Consider the following 18,914-nt stretch of genomic DNA (forward strand, 5'->3'; position numbering starts at 1 on the left):
AGCATCTGGTATTTATTTGACGATAAAAGCATAAAGAAAAATCAACACTTTGGACTTTATAGGTAAATTTCCAAAAAAACTATTATTTTTTTTGTTTTAAATTAGAATTTTTTTCTTTATCCTTTTATCCCCCTTCCACTACAGATTGGAGGTCTTCCTCTAGGGTTTCTGCCATTACCTTAGATATTTGTTCATTCGTTACCATTTTCCCCTTCTGTCTTATAGAGCATGGTGTTGTCAGCAAATATACCCGTCTCAGAGACAATTTTATAAAGGGAGGTTATTTATGAATATCAGGAATAATAAAGATCCAGGGATCGATCCATGAGTTACACTTGCATTTATATTTATATCCTACTAGCATTTCAGCCCGGCGTTGCCCGGGTGTTTGGAGGTGTATGCTGAGCAAAAAAAAAAAAAAAAGAGTAAATTTTTTTTTAATTTGACCCCTATTATGACCCCTTAAAATTTATAGTTTCGGGCTCAAATCACTTTAAGTTAGATCCAGGTTCAAGGAACCTATATCTAAAATTTCAAGTGTCTAGACCCAAAATTGTCGGAGGAGTTTGGTAGAGTTCTTAAAGGTCAAATCGTTGAAATTTGACCCCTTAACAGCCAAATTTCTGGCTGACACCCGTCACATCGATTTTCCCAAATCTCAGTACCCGGTATTTCAAATTTCGAGTCTATAGACTAAAAATTGACAGAGTTATTGCGTAGGGAAATGTACACAGACAGACAGACAGACACGTTCACTTTTATAGATATATAGATTGTTTTGATGTACAATCACTGAGGATAACTTGGATTCTTCTGTTATTTAAGAAGGGTTTAAATATGTTAAGTATTGATCCAGTAATACTATAGGATCTGATTTTCCTGAGAAGACCATCATGCCATACCCTGTCAAATGCCTTAGATATATCTAGGGCTACTGCCCTAGTCTCCTCTGCTTTATCCAGTGCATGGTATATACATTCAGAGATTACGGTTAGGATAGACTTAAATTTCAGATTATTAAAAGAAAAAAAATTGAAAGAAAATTTTATTTTTATAACTTTTCACATGGGGTGCAGTTTTCAATTATAACGTTGTACTAAATTGAACACGGACTTTGTGACCACGATGAAAAAAAAAATACTGCAACTCTCTTTGGTGTGAATTCGTACTTGGCCTTCGTGATCAAAGTGTAGTATCTGTTCTTCAGAGCTACACTTCAATTCCTTTCTTTCATTGGAGGAGAGATCCTTCACGACGGAGACAATTTTTATTTTTGTTCCTTTTATTAAGGGTTGTTAGAGTGTAACTCATCAGAGCCAGTAACCTAACTTACAACTAGCTAGTCGACATTTGACACTGTCATTGAGTTATGCGATACACTGCTAATTGTCCAGAGACGGACTGTTCTACTGTATCACAGTTGTAAAGGGTGGTTAGACTAAAACTCATAAGAGCCAGTAATCTAATTTACAACTAGCTTATCGACAGTAGACATTTTCACTGAGTTTACGTGTGTGTGTGTGTGTGTGTGCTTCGTTAACATTCGGACTGTCATTTTAAAATCGTTCGGGTAATAGTAATATATCCAAAAATTACGAAAACTCTACAAGTGCAGAGTTCTTTATAGTTCAAAGTAATTTGTATGTTTGTTAAAAACTACTTCAAAAATGCTGTTTGACTTTAAGTGTCGTTTAAAGACAAAACCAATATTAAGTATTTAATTGTCATGCCGAAAATAGTAATATATCCAAAAATGACCAAAACTCACCAAGTGCAGAGTTCTTTATAGTTCAAACCAATATTAAGTAATTTTTTTTTTTTTTGCATACATTATTGCTGATATTCATGCTGCTCCTCTTTGATCAAATTGTCTCTAGGATGGATTAGGGTTGGGGGTCAGGGTTAGCTTTTTTTTTTTTATATTTGATATGTAATTCTATGTCGATTTTTTTAATGTTTTCGAGTATGCTGAAAACGAATATCACAATTAAATTCGGGGCTTATAAATCGTTTACCAGATATCAATAAACATGATGTATAACAAATAGATAACACAGAAAATAGACTTATAGTTTTAAAAGGTTTATTAGAAGAAAAATATGTAACCCACAGTGGGGACCCTAACAGGTACTACCACTCCGGGTCAGAGTGGACCTGGGAGCAATGGTAATTAAAGGGTGGCTCCACACTCCCCAAGCCCGCTTATGGAGCTTTACCATCGGATACAGTTTAAGGTCATATCCAGGACCCTGAAGTGGTGGCGGCTATCCTGTTCTTGTAGAAATTTTGGATGGGAGTGGTCTTCTTCTGGGAGAAGTTTCAGCTGGTTGCTAAAAAAAAAAAAAAGAAAAAAGAGACAAGTTTTAATCCAACGGAAATGGAATCATGTCGTTACAAGTTCGAGTAATTTTGAAATGGATATATCTATAAAAGTGAAAGTGTACAACTTATAGTATAAACCATTGAAATGTTAGATATAGTTTCCTTGGCCATGGATCTAACGTAATAAATTCATATGACCCTTAATCAATAATGGTTAATGTGTCAAAGTTAAAAATAAAGGAAAAATATATATAAGTGTAATTATTACTTCACGCGACAAATAGCTAGGGGGTTGCTTTAATCCACGATGTATTTGTAAGTCATGCCGTGCTTTCTTTTCTCTAGCTTTAATTTAAACCTACGTCACTGCCAGTGGTCATACACGCAAACACGTAACGGGTTCTAGCCTTCCTCCCTGCTACCACGCGTTTTTCCTTGTTTGGCTCAACACAAAACCCCCAAACTCCCACGGCTAAAATGCTAGTTTTGTACAAAGTACTGAGATGCCAGACAATTATGCTAGTTTAGAACTTTCAGGTCCAAGTAATCAGCCACATTTTTCAGTTTTGGGGCATAAATATTACTGCAAAGGCGTGTAAAGGGCAAACTCGAATTTGAGCGCAATCGTTATTCTAATAATTGCTAATTTTTAATATGCCATTATTATTATCATTTTCTTATATGGATCAGCAAGATATTTTTACTAGTAATAAGTTTATTTTTAGAACAGCTTATCACTTATTCTTTGGTATATTTTTGGTTTTAAAGTATTATTTTAGTATTAGTGTTTAATCTTTCAGTATTTATACAATTTAACATTTTGATATTTACATTTATGTCGAGGTTTAGTGTTTATTATTTGATCAGTTATAATTTAATTTAGCGCTAATTTATAAGTTATGTTTTAGTATCTAATCATGATTTTTTTGTTTTTAATTATTAGTTTTAGTTTTTATAGTTATTTAATATATTATAATTTATTAGAATATATTAACAGTAGTAAAATTATATTACTGATCCATAATGAAAATGATAATTATAGCTGGAACAATTACATCGAGAGCATTGCCAGGGCCGCTGCGAGGAAGGTGGGCTCTCTCTCTACCGTGCTAGAAAACTTCTAACACCCGAAAGTATCCTGTACCTCTCCAACAAGGCCACTATTCGCCCATGTATGGAGTATTGCTGTCATATTTGGGCTGGTGCATCGGCTACTAGTCTCTCACTCCTTGACAGGGTTCAAAAGAGAGTCGCAAATCTGATAGGCCCTAAACTGGCATCTAAGCTTCAGCCTCTGTCCCATCGTCGAAACGTTGCATCCCTCTGCCTGTTCTACAAGTATTATAATGGTGAATGCTCTGATGAACTGCAAGCACTTGTGCCCCCACAACGTAAACACCCTCGACAGACCCGACAAGCTGCAAAATCCCACCCCCACACTGTAGAGATCCCTACATTTAAAAGATCTTTCTACTCCAGTAGTTTCTTCCCCAGAACTGCTAGAATTTGGAATTCCATTCCAGGTCACTGCTTCCCCAACTGTACTGACATGCATAAGTTCAAGTGCAACGTGAACCAACACCTCCCTGCCCAAATCCCTACATAGTACCCTAGTAGATGTTTCCCCCTGATAGTGGCAAAGTGCCTTGTTTGGGGTGCAAATGTAATAAAAAAAAAAAAAAAAAAAATAGTAATGTAAATATTTGTATATAATTACAAAGCATATTGTTCATGCATTTACATACAAATCCACATGAACAAGGAAACCTATCTCTCTCGGCAAAAATGAGTTCAAACTGAAGAAATGTTATATATAATTGTTTTCGGCTAACTTTACCAAATCTGTGCGTATGGTAAAAATAAGTAAAAAAAACAAGTAATGTTCAACGCTGCAAGAGAACTAGAAAGAGAATAAAAGTTAATAGACAGGATAAAGTCTGGAACAAAAAGAGAAAAAAGAAATTAGCGAAATTTATCAGGTGCGAAAAAAGCGAGTAATGTTCAACGGTACTGGAGAACAAGAAAAGAAAGGGCCAATTAGAAGCTGGAATCATCAAAATAGGGGTAGGCTATAGAAACAAAATTTTTCAAATAAATGCCAAAACTGGCTTATTATATGTAAATAGATGGGAACAAAAAAATTGGAGGGTCGCTGGCCCCAAACGTGATTTGACCGCGTCAACGCGTGAAAATGGCCCAAATTTCGGCCCCGAACACACTTAATCATTTATTGAAAGCCACAGGATGCGTTTTTTGACTATAAATGCATTTGTATCATTAAATCTAACATTCCCATTGGCTATCTCACAAGTACGGTTTTTTTAAGGGTATCTCAGAGTCCAAAATGGGTCAAAATTACCCCAAAAGTAGCCAAAAATGGTCGGAAATCACGGATTTTCCAAAATGCACCTCCCAAGACACACAGGGTGCAATTTTTGACCATAAATGGCTCTATAAATTTAAATCTAACATTCTCACTGGCTATCCCACCTATATAGGGCTTTTCAAGGTATCTTAAGGGTTCAAAATGGGTCAAATTTACCCAAAAATGAATGAAAATCATGGATAATCCCCAAAATGCAGGTATTATATCTCATCGGGCTCCTATAAACACTCCTGTATGGCTTTTTACAGTTGGAAGACTTCCATTTGTATTTAGAGATCTTTGGGGGATGTAAAAAGGGTCAAAACAATCCAAAAATGACAAAATTACGCTTTACGGTACATAACATATGAATCATTAGTTCATTCATCAATGATACTTTTTAGAAACATCGTAACTTTACTACATCAACTTCTCAGAAAGTAATTAATTGTAAATTGAACATTGAATGTCAATAAAATGCTGTCCAAGAAGAGTCTGAATTCATAGTGTTCTCATAGTTACCCCAAAATTGATGAAAATGGCCCTCGATTCGCTATTTCTAGATTTGTAACCAATATATTGAATAACTTGATAAAAGCTATGAGTAATTAGCAAAGGAATTATTTTGTTATTTCAAGACACAGCTTCACTTCACATTACTTTAAAATCATACAACAGTAAAATATCAATATAATGCATTAAATGTTGGCTGCAGCACAGGAATTTTGATTGACTCCTGGAAATTCCGTGCACCAGTTCGCAGATTGTAAGTGACATGTGTTTGGCTGGCGATCTCGGTACATGGGACAGTGCTACGGATTGTACCCGATCTGTTTAATGAGTAGTTCAAATTGTTTGAGGTATCATGCTCTGGCACAATGAGCCATTTGCGAGAGAGAGAGACTTTTGATCGGCAAAGAATCTTCGTTCATGTACATCAAATTCATCAGGATTCACATCTTTTGAAAGTATATTGAGAAGGACATGGTGCTCTCGTTTCCATTTAATTATATTCACACGTCTGGAACCCTTTGCTTTGTAGACATCTTGATCGTAAATTTTTAGCCATCGATCAAGTTTATGTTTTATCCCAGGTATTGTAACATAACGAACATCACTTCCAAAGGCTTTCTGCCACAATTGTAGTAATCGCAAGGAGAACTGGTCAATATGATTTTTCTGTGTCGTGGTACCATATTTGGCAGCATGATGTTGCTGCACAGCTTGAACACATTCAGCCTCAGTTGGAAGAGAATCAAGCAGAAGATAAGTCCAATCGTCGTAATTATAATCTTAGTTCAATCAAATTCACAATTAATGCAATGCAATGTTATCGTGTCTATTTAAAGATGCCATTCCATTGATACAGAAAGAAAACATTTCCTTATTTGGTAATTTTCCATCTATAACTCAAATTAAGCCCCTTTTTGACAACCTATGTTGATTCTTAGGGACTTTTTGACTCATTGGCTAAATCGGCCATATTTAGCCCCTTTTAAAGGTCCTTATACCCCTCATTAACAGTGCAAAAGTTAGGAGAGTGCCTGCTTCAAGCATTTCCCAACAGTTTCTGCCATGTAGAGGTGTCTTTGAGCCCATGGGAGGTGCATTTTGGAAAATCTGTGATTTCCGACCATTTTTGGCTAATTTGACCCATTTTGGACTCTGAGATACCCTAAAAAAAACCCTACTTGTGGGATAGCCAATGGGAATGTTAGATTTAATGATACAAATGCATTTATAGCGAAAAAATGCACCCTGTGGCTTTCAATAAGTGATCAAGTGTGTTCGGGGCCGAAATTTGGGCCATTTTCACGCGTTGACGCGGGCAAATCACGTTTGGGGCCAGCGACCCTCCAATTTTGACCCGTTTTGAACAAAATCACTTGTTCCCATCTATTTACATATAAATGAAGGTAATAAGCCAGTTTTGGCATTTATTTGAAAAATTTTGTTTCTATAGCCTACCCCTAATCAAAAGTCATTAGACAAAAAAGAAATCAAGTAAATAGGACATTATAAGAAAAAATTCATCAGGTGCTGTAAAGAAATGCTCTTTTAGAATCTTCAAGTCTCAACACTCATTAGTAAAAATAACTAAAAAAAAACAAGTAATGTTCAACGCTGCAAGAGAACTAGAAAGAGAATAAAAGTTAATAGACAGGATAAAGTCTGGAACAAAAAGAGAAAAAAGAAATTAGCAAAATTTATCAGGTGCGAAAAAAGCGAGTAATGTTCAACGGTACTGGAGAACAAGAAAAGAAAGGGCCAATTAGAAGCTGGAATCATCAAAAGTCATTAGACAAAAAAGAAATCAAGTAAATTAAGAAATTAACTGAAACCCATCTAAAACAAAGCAAATTCAGCAGCTGGTACAAAACAAGTGCTGAAAAGGTGGTTTAGAGTCCTGAAGTCTCAACAATCACTAGAAAATTAGAAATAAATCAAGGTGTAGTGGTTGCAGCACCACCAAGACACATTGATACAATAAATGAAACCTTTATGAATTCGATGGGAAGTTGGAGTTGCTTATAAAAAAAAAATATATTATTACTTACTTTAGGAATTTCTGGAACTGCTTCCAAGATGGGGATGAGAGGGGTCATGGGTGTTGCTGCTGCTGGTGCTGAAAACTTGAATAACTTTTTCTTTTTTTTTTAATTGTTTTTTTCTTTTTTTGGTTTGTTTGTTTTATTTATTTTCCTTTATTTCATAGCATTTTATTTTTATGAAATTATTTTTTTGGAAATTATAATTAGGAAATAGCAATACTTACTTTATGACTTTCTGGAACTGCATCCAATATTGGGATGACAGGGTCATGGCTGTTGCTGTTGAAACCTGTAATAACTAGTTGTATTATTATTTTTACATTTTTTTTTCGGTTTATTTTCCTTTAGATCACAGTATTTTATTTTTTGTGAAATTTTCTTTTTTTTTTTTAAATTATAATTAGAAGAAGATATCAATACTTACTTTATGACTTTCTGGAACTGCATCCAATATTGGGATGACAGGGTCATGGCTGTTGCTGTTGAAACCTGTAATAACTAGCTGTATTTTGCATTATTATTTTTACATTTTTTTTCGGTTTATTTTCCTTTAGATCACAGTATTTTATTTTTTGTGAAATTTTCTTTTTTTAAAAAATTATAATTAGAAGAAGATATCAATACTTACTTTATGACTTTCTGGAACTGCATCCAATATTGGGATGACAGGGTCATGGCTGTTGCTGTTGAAACCTGTAATAACTAGTTGTATTTTGCATTATTATTTTTACATTTTTTTTTCGGTTTATTTTCCTTTAGATCACAGTATTTTACTTTTTGTGAAATTTTCTTTTTTTAAAAAATTATAATTAGAAGAAGATATCAATACTTACTTTATGACTTTCTGGAACTGCATCCAATATTGGGATGACAGGGTCATGGCTGTTGCTGTTGAAACCTGTAATAACTAGTTGTATTTTGCATTATTATTTTTACATTTTGTTTTTGTTTTATTTATGTTACTTTAGTACATTGCATTTTACTGAGTGTATGTTAATTATTTTGTTAATTTTTATTAAAATAAAATACCTGTAACAGAAAAATAATTTTGGTTATGATCATGCATGGGTGAATATTTTTGGTTAGACTTGCTAAAGTTGGTTAAAGGAAATACAAGCAGAAAGGAATTCGTTTTAATCACTAGCAACACAATGAAATGAAATACTTACCTGAGGATTGTGCTAGTTCTAACTAGAAGCTGCAGTAATGGAAAAGAGGAAAATTAAATTTGTCAATTACAAAAACTGAAATCGAAAAGAAGAAACGCTTGATGCTTTACTCACCTCTGGCTGGTCGTGGTCCCCATCAAACTGAAAAAGGAGGGAAAGGGTGGAATCCACTAGTTACCAGGTACCGTACAGGAAAGGACAGTCTGGCCAGGTAGGTGATGATCTCCCCAAAGTGGAGCGCTACATAAAACATGCATTGCTACGAACATCCTCCGAAAAAGGCGGTTTCTACTCGGAATAAAAGGCGGAGCAGAAAACGGAAGTGTTCTCTCTACTCAACACGATTCCTAGAGAGATACCACGAGATTGTGCGCGAATGTGGAAGAGCCTATGAAAACTCACAAAACTGCCATTCCTACTATCATATCGGATATTATTAATCGGAGGTCCATCATTGCATTACCGCCCCAGCTCGTAGTTGATAGATAGTAGGAATAATATTACCAGCGCCCTTCAGGCAGCTTGTGAGAACACACAAACTAATGGTAGTATTACTCTAGTCGTTCCTGGTCGAATGGAGCCATGCATGCATTATGTAGTAACACGAGCACGTGTCGCCTGATAAGAAAGAGCGTAGGCTCACCCACTTGGGGAGATTCCCTATCCAGACTTGCACCTATTTGTACACCTGGAACCGGACTCAGAACCTCGACAATGAGAAGAGTCAAGGAGAGCAAGGTGTTGAACTACCTAAAGAGGTCACCATATAAAACAAGCGTTGCTGTGAACAACCTTCCAAAACGAGGGAAGGGACTTTTTGTTCTCTCTACCCAACAGGATTCCTAGAGAGATACCACTAGATTGTGCGTGAATGTGGAAGAGCCTATGTAAGCTCACAAAACTGCCATTCCTACTATCGTATCGGATATTATTAATCGGAGGTCCATCATTGCATTACCGCCCCAGCTCGTAGTTGATAGATAGTAGGAATAATATTACCAGCGCCCTTCAAGCAGCTTGTGAGCACACGCAAACTAATAGCAGTATTACTCTAGTCGTCCGTAGTCGAGTGGAGGCACGCGTGAATTACATAGTAGAAACACGAGCACGTGTCGCTCCCTCTTCGGGGGAATTCGGAAAAGCGCACCTTGCGCTGCAGGTATTTGTTGAGCTGGGAGTTGACTCAACACCTCGACACTGAGAAAAGAGCTTTAGAAAAGCTCCAGATTAGTTACCTGCAAAGTCGAGGAAAGTTGGAGGACCAGGCCTGCGAAGGAGAACACACACAATTTGGGCCTTGATGGAAGCACACGGGAGAGAGGGAGGCCCATTTTTCTCATTCGGGGGAGTGTTCTCCTTCCAGCCTGCTCGAGCACGTCTTTTCTGCTCGCCACATGCAAGCGTATAAAAAGATGACCAGATGACGGACGCAACAAACTCATGCCGTCATTAACTGGATTTTGATCGGGTTCCGTACAACAAGGTGTTGAACTCCCTAAAGAGGGCACCATATAAAACAAGCGTTGCTGCGAACAACCTTCCAAAACGAGGGAAGGGACTTTTTGTTCTCTCTACCCAACAGGATTCCTAGAGAGATACCACAAGATTGTGCGTGAATGTGGAAGAGCCTATGAAAGCTCACAAAACTGCCATTCCTACTATCGTATCGGATATTACTAATCGGAGGTCCATCATTGCATTACCGCCCCAGCTCGTAGTTGATAGATAGTAGGAATAATATTACCAGCGCCCTTCAAGCACCTTGTGAGCACACGCACACTAATTGTAGTATTACTCTAGTCGTTCCTGGTCGAATGGAGCCATGCATGCATTATGTAGTAATAAAATAAAATACCTGTAAGAGAAAAATAATTCTGGCTATGATCAAGCATGGGTGATTATTTTTGGTTAGACTTGCAAAAGTTGGTTAAAGGAAATATAAGCAGAAAGGCATTCGTTTTAATCACTAGCAACACAACGAAAGAAATACTTACCTGAGGACTTGTGCCGATTCTAACTAGAAGCTGCAGTAATGGAAAAGAGGAAAATTTAACTTGTCAATTACAAAAACTGAAATCGAAAAGAAGAAACGCTTGATGCTTTACTCACCTCTGGCTAGTCGTGGTCACCATCAAACTGAAAAACGAGGAAAAGGGTGGAATCCACTCGTTACCAGGTTTCGTACAGGAAAGGACAGTCTGGCCAGGTAGGTGATGATCTCCCCAAAGTGGAGCGCTACATAAAACATGCATTGCTATGAACATCCTCCGAAAAAGGCGGTTTCTACTCGGAATAAAAGGCGGAGCAGAAAACGGAAGTGTTCTCTCTGCTCAACACGATTCCTAGAGAGATACCACGAGATTGTGCGTGAATGAGGAAGAGGCGATGAAAGCTCACAAAACTGCCATTCCTACTATCGTATCGGATATTGTAACTCGGAGGTCCATCATTGCATTACCGCCCCAGCTCGTAGTTGATAGATAGTAGGAATAATATTACCAGCGCCCTTCAAGCAGCTTGTGAGCACACGCAAACTAATGGTAGTATTACTCTAGTCGTTCCTGGTCGAATGGAGCCATGCATGCATTATGTAGTAATAAAATAAAATACCTGTAACAGAAAAATAATTCTGGTTATGATCAAGCATGGGTGAATATTTTTGGTTAGACTTGCTAAAGTTGGTTAAAGGAAATATAAGCAGAAAGGCATTCGTTTTAATCACTAGCAACACAACGAAAGAAATACTTAACTGAGGACTTATGCTGATTCTAACTAGAAGCTGCAGTAATACAAAAGAGGAAAATTAAACTTGTCAATTACAAAAACTGAAACCGAAAAGAAGAAACGCTTGATGCTTTACTCACCTCTGGCTGGTCGTGGTCGCCATCAAACTGAAAAAGGAGGGAAAGGGTGGAATCCACTAGTTACCAGGTACCGTACAGGAAAGGACAGTTTGGGCAGGTAGGTGATGATCTCCCCAAAGTGGAGCGCTACATAAAACATGCATTGCTACGAACATCCTCCGAAAAAGGCGGTTTCTACTCGGAATAAAAGGCGGAGCAGAAAACGGAAGTGTTTTCTCTACTCAACAGGATTCCTAGAGAGATACCACAAGATTGTGCGTGAATGTGGAAGAGCCTATGAAAACTCACAAAACTGCCATTCCTACTATCGTATCGGATATTATTAATCGGAGGTCCATCATTGCATTACCGCCCCAGCTCGTAGTTGATAGATAGTAGGAATAATATTACCAGCGCCCTTCAGGCAGCTTGTGAGAACACACAAACTAATGGTAGTATTACTCTAGTCGTTCCTGGTCGAATGGAGCCATGCATGCATTATGTAGTAACACGAGCACGTGTCGCCTGATAAGAAAGAGCGTTGGCTCACCCACTTGGGGAGATTCCCTATCCAGACTTGCACCTATTTGTACACCTGGAACCGGACTCAGAACCTCGACAATGAGAAGAGTCAAGGAGAGCAAGGTGTTGAACTACCTAAAGAGGTCACCATATAAAACAAGCGTTGCTGTGAACAACCTTCCAAAACGAGGGAAGGGACTTTTTGTTCTCTCTACCCAACAGGATTCCTAGAGAGATACCACTAGATTGTGCGTGAATGTGGAAGAGCCTATGAAAGCTCACAAAACTGCCATTCCTACTATCGTATCGGATATTATTAATCGGAGGTCCATCATTGCATTACCGCCCCAGCTCGTAGTTGATAGATAGTAGGAATAATATTACCAGCGCCCTTCAAGCAGCTTGTGAGCACACGCAAACTAATAGCAGTATTACTCTAGTCGTCCGTAGTCGAGTGGAGGCACGCGTGAATTACATAGTAGAAACACGAGCACGTGTCGCTCCCTCTTCGGGGGAATTCGGAAAAGCGCACCTTGCGCTGCAGGTATTTGTTGAGCTGGGAGTTGACTCAACACCTCGACACTGAGAAAAGAGCTTTAGAAAAGCTCCAGATTAGTTACCTGCAAAGTCGAGGAAAGTTGGAGGACCAGGCCTGCGAAGGAGAACACACACAATTTGGGCCTTGATGGAAGCACACGGGAGAGAGGGAGGCCCATTTTTCTCTTTCGGGGGAGTGTTCTCCTTCCAGCCTGCTCGAGCACGTCTTTTCTGCTCGCCACATGCAAGCGTATAAAAAGACGACCAGATGACGGACGCAACAAACTCATGCCGTCATTCATTAACTGGATTTTGATCGGGTTCCGTACAACAAGGTGTTGAACTCCCTAAAGAGGGCACCATATAAAACAAACGTTGCTGTGAACAACCTTCCAAAACGAGGGAAGGGACTTCTTGTTCTCTCTACTCAACAGGATTCCTAGAGAGATACCACAAGATTGTGCGTGAATGTGGAAGAGCCTATGGAAGCTCACAAAACTGCCATTCCTACTATCGTATCGGATATTATTAATCGAAGGTCCATCATTGCATTACCGCCCCAGCTCATAGTTGATAGATAGTAGGAATAATATTACCAGCGCCCTTCAAGCAGCTTGTGAGCACACACAAACTATTTTAGTATTACTCTAGTCATCCGTAGTCAAGTGGAGGCACGCATGCATTACACAGTAGAAACACGAGCACGTGTCACTCCCTCTTCGGGGAAATTCGGAGAAGCGCACCTTGCACTGCAGGTATTTGTTGAGCTGGAAGTGTGGACTCAACACCCCGACACTGATAAAAGAGCTTTAGAAAGCCTCCAAACCAGTTACCTGCAAAGTCGGGGAAACTTGGAGAAGCAGGCCTGCGGAGGAGAACACGCTCAAATGGGGCCTTGGAAGCAAACGGGAGGGGTTAGGGTTAGGATAAGGGAAAGGGATAGGGTAAGGCCCATTTTTCTTTTTTTGTTCGGGGAATGTTCTCCTTTCAGCCTGCTCCTTCCTTAACACGTCTTCTTTGCTCGCCACATGCAAGCGTATAAAAAGACGACCAGATGACGGACGTCATTTCCTGGATTTTGTTTTGCCAGAGCCCATTTAGCCGTGTAGTTGTTGTTCAACTACAACGTTACACCCCCCTACCACGGTGAGGATAGGGTTGGACTTTAGGGGGGAAAATACACATCCACATTTACTAATCTTACTCTTGCAATGTTGTTGTAATAAACAGAAAATTAGGAAATTCTTTAATGATTGCATTTTCGTAATTTTGGGATGTTACGATTGTCGACTACAACTCAGTAGCTATGATTCTTTTTTTTTTCTTTTTCAATGTCAATTCAAAATGGCGACCGATGCGAGGTTAAAGAGACAGACAGACAGAGGATGTAGTTGGAGAGATACAGATACAGTACAGCTAGATAGATAGATAGACAGACAGACAAATATTTTTAATTTAAATCTAAATTAACGTCTTCTAATTTTTTAATTTGTTAGGTGAAAGTCTACATATAATATTATTTAAACAAATAAAATGAGTAAACGTTTTTCGTAATTTTTGGACATCTTACTATTGGCGACTTTACAAGTGAGTGTGTAAATCAATTTTAACGTCATTCGACTGTTAGGTGGAAAGCACACATAAATACGACGTTAATATTTCACACCGGTGGTCAATAAACTGCACGAGTACTCAAACATCTCTCAACCAAACAAAGGTGAAAAAAACTAAACAAATAAAATCAGTAAACGGTCGGTAATTTCCGTAACGCCGACCACAACACTCGTGAAATTCCGTGGAGACAAGTTCTTCAAGGGAGACAATCAAGATTTCCGATTATCTGCCCTTGATTTCTTAGTCTGCCTTTTGCTTATACGCCATATCAACCCTTTTCCAGGTTATTTAATGGCGATTTCAGTATTTTGGAATGAAAATGCTTTTTATAGAATAATTTTTTGGGATTTATTTATTTTTTTTTTTTTTTATTTATTATTAAATAAGCGACGTGGTTATTCTATATTAAATAAATGCTGAAATAAAATTATAAATAAATAAAAAAATACAATATAAAACCATCGATAATTTAACACATATTCTCAAACAGAAGATTAATACTCGATTTAAAGTTTGCAGCAAACGATTAAAAATACAACAAATTATAAATAAATATACATTTTATTTGACAATGATATCTGTAAAAAAAGGAAACGTGTAGTATCTGTTCTTTTTTTTTTTTCGTTTAATGACATGAAATAATTATAGGGTTTGTATTACTGTACACGTAGATTCGAAAAAGCTGTCAATAAACAAATATATAACAAATAAATGTTATCAAAGGCAAGATAAATTACTTTTCTACCAAACTGGATATAATTTTCGTGTTTTTATTCAGTTTAACATGTTTATTCAGCTCGAAAAGAATACAGTGTTTACCGATGTATTGGAAAATTCTAAATGGCGACCGACTGTCTCTTTAACACGGTAAGTTCGGGAAAAGGTGTTATAAATAATAAACTAGACAAAATACTATTAAAAAACCACCCAATATATGTCAAGTTATGTCACGTTAACATATATTGAGCGAATTTCTCAAAGTATTTTGTCTAGTTTATTATTTATTACATCTTTTTCCGAACTTACCGTGTTAAAGAGAGAGTCGGGCGCCATTTTGAATTTTCCAATATATCGGTAAACACTGTTTTTTAGAGCTGAATAAACATGTTTAATTTAATAAAAACACGGAAATTATATCCAGTTTGGTGGGCTGAAATAAGGATCCAAGCAGAGAGCCGATGCGAAGTTAAAGAGACAGACAGACAGAGGATGTAGTTGGAGAGATACAGTACAGCTAGATAGATAGATAGATAGATAGACAGACAGACAGACAAATATTTTTAATTTAAATCTAAATTAACGTCTTCTAATTTTTTTAATTTGTTAGGTGAAAGTCTACATATAATATTATTTAAACAAATAAAATGAGTAAACGTTTTTCGTAATTTTTGGACATCTTACTATTGGCGACTTTACAAGTGAGTGTGTAAATCAATTTTAACGTCATTCGACTGTTAGGTGGAAAGCACACATAAATACGACGTTAATATTTCACACCGGTGGTCAATAAACTGCACGAGTACTCAAACATCTCTCAACCAAACAAAGGTGAAAAAAACTAAACAAATAAAATCAGTAAACGGTCGGTAATTTCCGTAACGCCGACCACAACACTCGTGAAATTCCGTGGAGACAAGTTCTTCAAGGGAGACAATGAAGATTTCCGATTATCTGCCCTTGATTTCTTAGTCTGCCTTTTGCTTATACGCCATATCAACCCTTTTCCAGGTTATTTAATGGCGATTTCAGTATTTTGGAATGAAAATGCTTTTTATAGAATAATTTTTTTGTTTTTTTTTTATTTATGATTAAATAAGCGACGTGGTTATTCTATATTAAATAAATGCTGAAATAAAATTATAAATAAATAAAAAAATACAATATAAAACCATCGATAATTTAACACATATTCTCAAACAGAAGATTAATACTCGATTTAAAGTTTGCAGCAAACGATTAAAAATACAACAAATTATAAATAAATATACATTTTATTTGACAATGATATATGTAAAAAAAGGAAACGTGTAGTATCTGTTCTTTTTTTTTTTTTCGTTTAATGACATGAAATAATTATAGGGTTTGTATTACACATAGATTCGAAAAAGTTGTCAATAAACAAATATATAACACATAAATGTTATCAAAGGCAAGATAAATTACTTTTCTACCAAACTGGATATAATTTTCGTGTTTTTATTCAATTTAACATGTTTATTCAGCTCGAAAAGCATACAGTGTTTACCGATGTATTGGAAAATTCTAAATGGCGACCGACTCTCTCTTTAACACGGCAAGTTCGGGAAAAGGTGTTATAAATAATAAACTAGACAAAATACTATTAAAAAACGTAACGTACCCCTCCTGCCTGGCATCGTGGCGGTTGCACTGGCCGCTGACGCAGACCAAAGTGTAGTGGGGGAAAAGAAAACCCAGGGGAATGGAGGGGGAGGAGCGGACTTTGAAGAAATTAGAGTTTTTGACTTCCCCTCACGGGGATGTCGGGTTAGCAGCTCAGATCCCTCCGCGAGGGGGGAGAGCAGAGAAGAAAGACGCAGTGGGTGCTAGCGGGCCAGAGTGCCGCGTCGCAATTAAGAGAGAGAGGGGATAGGCATCCCTGCCCACAGAGGGGAGCAGAAACAAAGCACCCGCCCTACCCCACGTCACCCTACCCACTAACTTACCCCAACGGAAGCGAGAAAGAGAGCCCTGTCTGCTCGATCCACTGGGAGAGCAGCGAAGATAGACAAAGTTTGGGCCTGGCAGGTCAGTGCTGCTCAGGCAATTAAGTGTGGAGAAATTAGACCATCCCCTGTCTCTAGAGGGAAGAGACCGGAACGAAGAAAAAACGCATGCAAAAAACCAACAAAAGCAGGTCTCAATTACCAGCTAGTGGTGTTGGTCCCGAGATTCCAGTCTCCCAAAAAAGGGGATCGGTTTCCGGGTCCAAGCTCCCAACTACCCACTAACTTACCCCAACGGAAGCGAGAAAGAGAGCCCTGTCTGCTCGATCCACTGGGAGAGCAGCGAAGATAGACAAAGTTTGGGCCTGGCAGGTCAGTGCTGCTCAGGCAATTAAGTGTGGAGAAATTAGACCATCCCCTGTCTCTAGAGGGAAGAGACCGGAACGAAGAAAAAACGCATGCAAAAAACCAACAAAAGCAGGTCTCAACTACCAGCTAGTGGTGTTGGTCCCGAGATTCCAGTCTCCCAAAAAAGGGGATCGGTTTCCGGGTCCAAGCTCCCACAAATGTGGAGTCGGTCCTTGCTAACGAAGGTTAGTATGAAAACACCTTAACCTATCCAGAAAGCCCGGTGGCGGACAGTTTCGTAACTTAGAGAACAGATACTACACTTTGATCTTGTCACGAGGGCCGAGAAAGTCGTGTAAAATTCAATACATAAAATCAACAGCTTTAATTTCTATGAATCGTCATTCGCGTATCGGTGCGAAGTCAAGTGTCGGCGTTAGAAAGCCGTTCTTAACATGGAGAGATTGGGATACGGCCATTCCGAAAGTCGTTCTTAAAATGGAGAGAGGAGGGCGTTTTGTAACCATTCCGTACAAGCATCTAACAATTTAATAACAACCATCAAATGTTAAATAAAAATAAGATCAATAAAAAAATAAATAAAAATAAAAAAACATCAAATCAAATAAAAACAACGATCAATGTGTCATATCTGTTAACGAAAATATTTTTTTTAATTATTAGCAAATAATTCAAAGTGTAGTATCTGTTTTATTATTATTAATGACAGTTTAAAGGCTCCAAAATCACTTTCGAATTCAACATCAACTGTCGCATTAACTCGCATCCCTACAATTCTGAAATCTCGTCCCAATAGTGTAGAAGCGCCCATTTCAACCTAATAACATGGATTTCAATATCTAATAAAAAACATGTACTAATTTTTATACAAATACAGAAAAAAGAAACGGTTACTACGTTTAGCCAGAAAGACATAATTAGTAATTATGCATTTATGTTACCGTGTTTTGTGTTTGCATTTCCTTTTTTGTTTTGTTTTTTTGGTTTTTTCATTTGAAATTCAAGTTTCACGACAACTTGATTAAAATGTTAGAATACAAAGAATAGATTTCTAAATAACACCGTTTTTATTTCGGCACGGTAGCATAACTGCATATACTTTTGCAGGTTTTTGTTTTTTTCCTATTATAATCATACGTATATTTTGTGTCTATGACGTAACTGTTCCTTAGTTCGTCTTTATCAATGTTACAGCATATTCCAAATATCACATCCATCTGTAGAGTGGTTTATTTAAGTGATATTCATTAACAAATATAGGGTTTGTATTACTGTACACATAGATATAAATTATATTGAAAATTATATATAAAGAACGAAATGTGTAGTGTCTGTTCATTTTTTTTTTTTCGTTTAATAACACGAGGTAATTATAATAACTTAAATAAAATATCATTTTTTTTTATTATTCACTTTAAACATTAAAAAAAAAAACAAGATTATTATTTTACATAAAAGAAATGCTGAAATAAAATCACAAATTATACCAAAAATTACTTACCTTTCTTCTAGTGAAAACTCCCAGTAAAAATACATGTGTCTCTAACCACGACGTTTCGTGAAATGGCAAATTCCGCCCCAAATATATTTCTTCCCGCGTTTATTTCATGTGAGCACGAGAGAGAGAGAGAGAGAGAGAGAGAGAGAGAGAGAGAGGGGGGGATAGAGAGAGAGAGAGAGAGAGAGAGAGGGGGGGAGAGAGAGAGAGAGAGAGAGACAGAAAGAGAGAGAGGGGGGAGAGAAAGACGGAAAATAATGAAATTATGAAAGTAATAAAACAATAAAACTTCCACCCACACACCCACACACTCCGCACGTGTTTGCACTCTTGCCCGGGGTCAAACGGAAGTCAAATCAAATACATTACATCTCGTCAAAGTTTTGTTTCTGTCATGACGTGGCGAAGGGTGGGGGTATGAAGCGAATTTGAAATTTAA

General features: G+C 37.4%; 1 long non-coding RNA gene across 3 annotated transcripts; it reads right to left on the reverse strand.

Moving 5' to 3' along the window:
• Positions 1-2,066: 2,066 nt before the first annotated feature.
• LOC145271174 (uncharacterized) lies at positions 2,067-18,584 on the reverse strand. Of its 3 annotated transcripts, none has more exons than XR_013865727.1 (2): positions 18,479-18,584; positions 2,067-2,330 (listed from the first exon to the last, which is right to left on the reverse strand). It is a non-coding gene; the product is annotated as an uncharacterized LOC145271174 (long non-coding RNA). The 3 variants fall into 3 exon arrangements; XR_013865726.1 differs by lacking the exon at positions 18,479-18,584 and adding an exon at positions 7,246-8,551; XR_013865725.1 differs by lacking the exon at positions 18,479-18,584 and adding an exon at positions 7,464-7,913.
• Between the last annotated feature and the right edge of the window lie 330 nt (positions 18,585-18,914).

The sequence above is a fragment of the Euprymna scolopes genome, chromosome 46 (genome assembly GCF_053919585.1).
Source record: "Euprymna scolopes isolate OS-2025 chromosome 46, ASM5391958v1, whole genome shotgun sequence".
Taxonomy (NCBI): Eukaryota; Metazoa; Mollusca; class Cephalopoda; order Sepiida; family Sepiolidae; genus Euprymna; species Euprymna scolopes.